The sequence below is a fragment of the Teleopsis dalmanni genome, chromosome 2, assembly GCF_002237135.1.
Source record: "Teleopsis dalmanni isolate 2A chromosome 2, ASM223713v2, whole genome shotgun sequence".
Classification (NCBI taxonomy): domain Eukaryota; kingdom Metazoa; phylum Arthropoda; class Insecta; order Diptera; family Diopsidae; genus Teleopsis; species Teleopsis dalmanni.
In genome coordinates, this window is record NC_051847.1 from 243,663,911 (window position 1) to 243,671,185 (window position 7,275).

Sequence of the window (7,275 nt, forward strand, 5' to 3'; positions counted from 1 at the left end):
TGAAATACATTTGAATGCAATTTTGTTGTGAGTATCTCAACAATTTATTTGCAAATATTTTCAACTCTTTATTTAAGTTGCTACTTATAAGTAATAATTATTTTGTTTTAATTATCTTTTTTTTTTTGTATTTAATGTATTTTTAAGCTTTTAGCTTTGTACTTTGTTTCAAATTATTTTGAACTTTATACGCTTTTGTACATTTTTATGAATGACACTTGGCGCTTCATTGTGGGTGTTTCATATTTTGTAGTTAATTTTTTAAAAATATTACAAATATCTTGAATTATTTGAAATTTTTATAATAATTTTAATTTTGACTGTCGTCTTGTGCCACTTCAGTTACACTTAAGTGTCAGTACATAAGAAATGCATAAGCGCCGTTCCGTCGGTGAAGTTTTGACTCAAAATATATTTTATGTAGGCGTAGATATAAATTTCGAATTTTATACATAAAATAAATAATATTTAATGTTAAAATGTACAAAAAAAAAAATAAAATTAAAAAAGTTAATATAAGGGTAATGATGGTGATTAATGGAGTAATGATAGTTTAAGGAAAAGGGCCTTCCATTTTCAAAATTAATTAATTTTTAAGTCAAAATTACAAAGAAATTCAACTTAAGAAGTTATAAGGATAGCCTAAAAAATGAAAAAAGATATATGAAAGAGGCTTCTACTTTCAAGATTTGGGATCTCAAATCATAGTGCCAAAGATGCACAACTTAAGAAATTAAAATAGTATTGATAGTCGTTCTTTAGTCTAAGAAAAGAAAAAAATCTAATAAAGAGGATTTATATTCTTAAAATCAACTATATCAAGTCAAAGTGTCTCAGATATTGAAGTCAACATAGTCTTCAGAAAAGAAACTATAAATATAACACATATATATTTACATACATTATTATTATATATATATAAAGTGTATGCTGATGCAAGATCGGGACAGATGGAGGCAGATCGTAAGGGAGGCCAAATAAGAAAAAGATATATATTATTGTAGGAATTTTATGAAAAGCCCGACAGTTTTCTATTCTGATAGTTTTGCGAAATCCTTAAAGAAAGACTTCTTTAAAAATTGTTGCAGGGACATTCCAATCTATCTGATCTTTAGTAACTGAAGTTTAAGAACTTTAAGAACTTTTAAAAATTCTAAATTCGAAATATTTATATTTCGATGTTGTCTCTTTTTTAAGTAACATTTATGTATCTGTAAATAAATTTTCAAAACCTTTCTTTATAGTATGGCTATTAACTATATCGTTAAGTTTTGGTCAAAAGGATACAGTAATATTTAAAATAATATTACATAATATTAAATAATATTCGTATTTTATTTGAGGAAAAAATTGCAGATCGGACGAAGTAAATTGATAATTTAATTACTTAAGATCATTAAATAACAATAAAGAGATGGCTATGATAAGACTATTAAATAAGGGATCTTGATTTGATTATCTAGTTCTATCGAACTGACTCTATGTAGTTATATATAAGTTAGGTTAGTTATATATAGTCATAGTTATATAGATAAAGTTACAGAGTATAGATAAAAATTGATTTAAAAGCAGTTGACCTTTACCAATGTGTAGAAAAAACTATTTTTGTATACATCGAGACCACGTCGTATAAGTTACAAATCTAAGAAATCAAGACTATAGATCAAAGTTTTAAAAATTAAAGTCAATTACTTTAATGGATCAAATTTTTAAAAAATTTTTGGAATTTATTTATCATTTATCTAAAACTTATTATTTTATATCTAATGAATTCTAATGAACTGTAGAAAATAATTTTTGTTGTTGTAGTTTACTACTATTCGAAAAACCTCTTTATAAGGAGAGTATTAAAATACTTATATAAAATACTTATTAATTTTATTAAATGCAATTAATCCAACAGAACATACTCGTAGAAATAGCAAACATTTTTTGCTAAGAAGAGCTTTACTTTATTCATTCCCTTTAAGGCTTCATATGTGATATAACTAGTTTAGGATCGTCAATAATATAAGTTACTTTAATTGTATATTGTTTTCTAGTATTAACTTACTAATTTAGGACTTCAGAACTTCATTGTATATATTAATAAATAAATAAATAATTCTTTTACACTTCAAGTTCTTAGCAACAAAGTTAGAATAGGCTATGCTCATATCTATATCTTGTATATCTCTTATATATGATAATTTTTATTTCTCGCAATGTACCATTGTCGTAAACTATATATCGCTTCAATCCCAAAAGCTGCGATTTATATATCTTCTTCTTAAACATATATAAAATTCTCAACATATCTTATAGATTATGTTGGCCCATTATATCTCATCTAGTAATGACATTCTTTTAATATTATAAATCTTTTATTTCCTACAATTACCTGATGTTAAGCTATGACTTCTGTAACAACTATTAAAACGTATATAACATTAACCCTCAATAAATGACCTCTTACAACTATTTAAGAACTATTTTGATGTGTTAATTACGTTCCAAACAAACTGCTACGCATGATTGGCCGTCTTCTCTTCTAAGTCTCAACCAAATTCCTGTTAGCAATCGAAACCTGTCAAGTTAGCAGCGCTGCCTGTCATTAATAGCCAACGAATAGCCTGAACCGGCGCTTATGTGTTGGCGCTGAGTTAAGCCCACAAATAATGCCAGTTTGCATTGACAGTTTGGTACCAAATTTGACATCAAGACTTAGTCTCAGTGGTTGCTATCTTTTCCCTAGAAAATAACCATATTTCGTAACAAAGAGATTTTTTTCTTTCTGCTCTAAAAATTCATTTAGAGTTTTTCAGGTGTTTTCTTTGATTTTTGAATTGTTTTTTGTTTTTTTTTCTGTTCTTGGTGCTTTCAAAATTTTGTTGCACGTTGGCATGCGTGACACTTGCTTATCAGTTTTGGAAAAAAAAAAAATATTTTAAAAAAAAAATTGTTCTGTTTGAATAGTGAGTGAATTTGATTACTTTAAAATCGATAGTCGATAGAGTAGAAGCAAATATACAAAATATACAAATCAAAAGATCCTTATCAGTTTATCAGTCTTTTTGGTTCGTTTTTGTTTTTGTTTTATTTTTGTTTTTGGTGGGTTTTGATGACTGACAGTGGCGTTTCAGTGTTCCAAAGACGCTGACTGAGACGTATGAGTGTCGTCGTGTGTGTTGGGTTTGCTTACGCAAGTTAATTGACAATTTTTGGACAATTTGTGATTAATTCTTTTTTTTCTTATTTAAATAATAAATATATAATTTTTTTAATTTTTAAATTTTAATTTTATATTTACACAGTACGCTTTAGTGTTGTGGCTTAGGTGATTTTATCGCCAATTGTCAATAGTTTATATCAAATATTGATAAAAACTTTGAATTGAGTTTGTTTAAAGGCAAGTTTGTTTGTTGTTGGTGTCAAATTTTTCATTTCTCACAGCAGATACTATAGTATTTATTTATTTATATTAAGTTAGATATTTTTTTTACTTAAGTTTTTGATATTTTGGGCACTTGTTGTCTTGTTCAATTTGCGACACAATAACAAATTTCAGTTTGGGAAGTGAAAAATATTTTTTTTTAAATTTGACAACTTTGGCCGTGTAGACACAACTAATTTGTCAAATATTAGAATTTATCAATAACGCATTTATGTCTTCAAAACTTTTGCTTCTTCTTAGTTTACACTGATAACAATATATATATATTTTTTTTAATAAATGCAAACACTTGCAATAAAAAGAGTTAACTGAGCTTTGACAGTATTTTTGTGTTGAGTTTTTTTTAATATATAATTTTTTTAATATAAAATATTTTATTAAATTTTAACGAATTTAATAATTTAAACAAAATTTTATTGAGTTTTGGCGAAAGAAACTAAGTTCTTAATATAAACTATTGTTAGCAATAGATTTAATATCAATATTTTTAATAGATATTATTTTTAATAATTTTTTCTTATAAAAGTAATTTATTGTTTTATTTTTTGTATTAATTTTTTAGGATTTTTTAAAACTATTAATGCGATTTTTTTAAAAAAATTCTGTATTTGCCGTCGTTAAAATTATGCAAAAAGTTGAAAGTAGTGTAAACGGTGTAATGTTATAAATTTATACAATTAATAACTTTTCCTAGTTTAACAGTTTTTAATAGTTTTCTGTTATTATTAACACTCTTCTTAGCTTCGTGGCCGGCCAATCAATTTACTAAACAAATAGTTTAGTAAATCTTAATAAATCTTGCATTGCCAATAAACTTTTGAAATGATAAATTAATTAAAATACAGATTTAGGAAATTAAGCTTACTTTTTTTTTATTGTAGTATTAATTATAAATTAATTTATTATAATTGTTGTAATTGTTGCTTTCAATAACGTTTGATTTTTGACACTTGTTCATTAATTATGTAAAATTTATTAAATAAATTTTGTTTTTGTTTCACATTTAAACATTGATAATTTGTTTATATTGCAAAAAGTTGAAATATCATTTTAAAACAATAACAACAACGATATTAATATAATTAATATTAAATCAAATTGAAATCAAAAACCGCTCGTGAAAAATTCCGCGCTTTTACGTTTACGCTAACGTACGTTACGCGATTTAAACACGTTTAACGTTTATTACGACAAAATAACGTTTAATCTGATTTTTACTAAAGCAAAATCATATAAATATTTCCCGTAAAGCATATATGAATGTATGAGCGATATGTACTGTACGATATATGAATATCATACAAATAAAAATAATACGACAGACAGTAGTAGACAATAATCAAATCAAATCAAGTTAAAAAATAACGTCCGTCGCAATAACGAGATAAAAACACATATGCCTACACCAAATACGCTTGTAAACACGTCAACGGTCGCAGACCAACTAAATTCAGGAACAAAAACATGAAATGCACAAATAAGATGAAGAAGAGAAGAAGAGATAGACACCACATGCAAACAACAGCAAGCATATACGCAATATCATAAACAAGCAAAACCAGCTAAGGCGAAACCGTAAACAGCCAACAAAGCTCACTACAGTGTCACTGTAGTAGTAGTAATTTGACAAGCAGTTTGCTCTTGTTTTTTTTAAGCAGTCAGAGCAACAACAATAACATAACAGGGGTAGGCAGTATTGTGCTGCTTACTAAATGTGTGTGTGCGGTGACAATATAAAAATATTTTCGTAATGGTCGTTTAAGCTATAGTGTATTTGTTGTAAATTGCGCTCACAGCACGTTGTGAGTACGAGATAGCAAATAAGAAATACAACAAGAGTTAACACCCCGCTTATATAGCTGTAGCGTTTACACTTACGACAAGCAATACAAAAAGGCGTTTACTTTGTAAAACTTACTAGACCGGTTATGTACTCAGTAAGATTCTAAAATAAGAGCTGAGCACAATTCCAATTGAGCAACTGAAATGAATTTAATGTTGGCAATGCTTTCGACAGCAAAACAGCAAAATATATTATAAAGCAACAAATGCAAATCTCTGAGTAAGAAATGCATTATTGGTGCATTGTAAGCAAACAATATGCTCATATTAAAAATAGTTAACATTTATAATCACATACAAACAAATATAGTTTGTCTCTTTTTAACTAGTGTTGCATGCTTGATTGCAACTTGCAATACTTTTCAATCAATTGTTACATATTTATATAAACATAAAGGAACTTATGTTGCACACAACTAAGCTTAAATAAATAACAATTCATACATACATTACATGTTCTATTTGCTTGCTGTAATATCCTTTAGTAGATTGAAGTATGTGCTCTCGCTCTCTTAATATGCACACGCTTTGGCTATGCTTTTGCTATGCTTAATTTGTGCTGCTGCAATTTTTGTTGTTGGTGTTGTTGGTGCTGGTGCTGCTGTTGTTGTTGTTGTTATAAGCTGCTCGAACTTTTTGCGCTGTCAAACAGTGACAACAATCGATCGTTACGTTTGAGATTGTGATTATGTGGTTTATTTATGGTCTTAAACATGTGCAGATTTGTCTAGATTTGACTTATGTGTAAGCGAGATAGTATTATGCGTAAAATTTCTGATATGATTACATTGTGTACATGCATATGCTTGTGTGTGTATGTATGTATGTATGCAAAGCAAAGTAGTGGCATATGTGCAAAAACAAATTTTTTCTTTTGCTTTACTATTGTTTTTCTTTTTAGAAAATTATTTGTGTTTTAAAGCTTACATATGTTAAATGAAATTTCCGTATTCCTTTGAAATATATTTGATTTTTGCTTTTACTTTGTTTCTCGATCCGGCCTCACTCTTTTGTTTAATTTAATTTTATTGTAATATTAGTAAAGCCAGTAAAGTAAGACACGTAATTGTTAATGCACACGCATGTCAGCCTCTTCACAAAGCGTGCAATTAATTTCTGATAATATATTTTTTACCTTAAAATTATTATTAATTAAAATATAAATTTTATTTTAAAGTTTTACTCAATAATACACACTAATACATCTGATTCTGTTAATATTGTTAGTTCTCATACTAAATTTTAATTAATTCTTATTATTTTCAACTTTAGCATTATTATTAGTTGAAAATAAAAATTTTATATAATAATTCCCACTACTCTACTATTTATTCTGATAATTCTGCTAGTTCTCACATTGCAATTTTAAATTTCTTTTTTCGAATTATTTTAAAAATATTATATTTTTGCTTTTGTTTGTGTGCGGAAATGGTCAAAACACAGCCGCCATTATTTTTGCGCATCCTTCATACTCATGGCGTGAAGCATTTCTTCCTTCCTTCCGTTTTGTTGGTTGACATTTGAATTTTTTTCTTTCATATTTGACTGCCATTGTTTTCTTTTGTAAGTAAATTTAATTTATTTTTTTCTTTAGTGTTTTTGTTTTGTTATTTTCTTTTCATATTTTTGCTATGTGTTTTTGCATTGTTTTTTTGTTTTTTTTTTTTGCAGCTCATATTTGCAAAAATGCATGTAATTGTTTTTTGTTTTTTTCTTGTAAGTACTTTTTATTTTTTTGCATAATTTTTTTTCCGTTTTGTTGTTGCTCTTTTTTCAGTTTACTTTTTGTTCAAATTATTCGCTGCTCTTCACGGATTTACCACTTTACCACTTTATTACTTACTTGCGCTTTTGTTTGCTCACAAGGACCTCTTCAACTATTCGATGTGACGGTGCTGCGTTGGAGCAATTTTATTTCATTGTTTGGTTATTTTTGTTTTTTTTTTTTAATATCATTATCACTGCTATTGATGTTATTTTTACTATTTATTTATTTATTT

At 27.0% G+C, this 7,275-nt stretch overlaps 1 protein-coding gene across 1 annotated transcript in view; it reads right to left on the bottom strand.

The window, feature by feature from the left end:
* The window catches only part of LOC119677211 (uncharacterized protein K02A2.6-like), an 11,250-nt gene that overhangs the window by 1,719 nt on the left and 2,256 nt on the right, over positions 1–7,275 (bottom strand). The gene's annotated exons all lie outside the window — the stretch shown is intronic.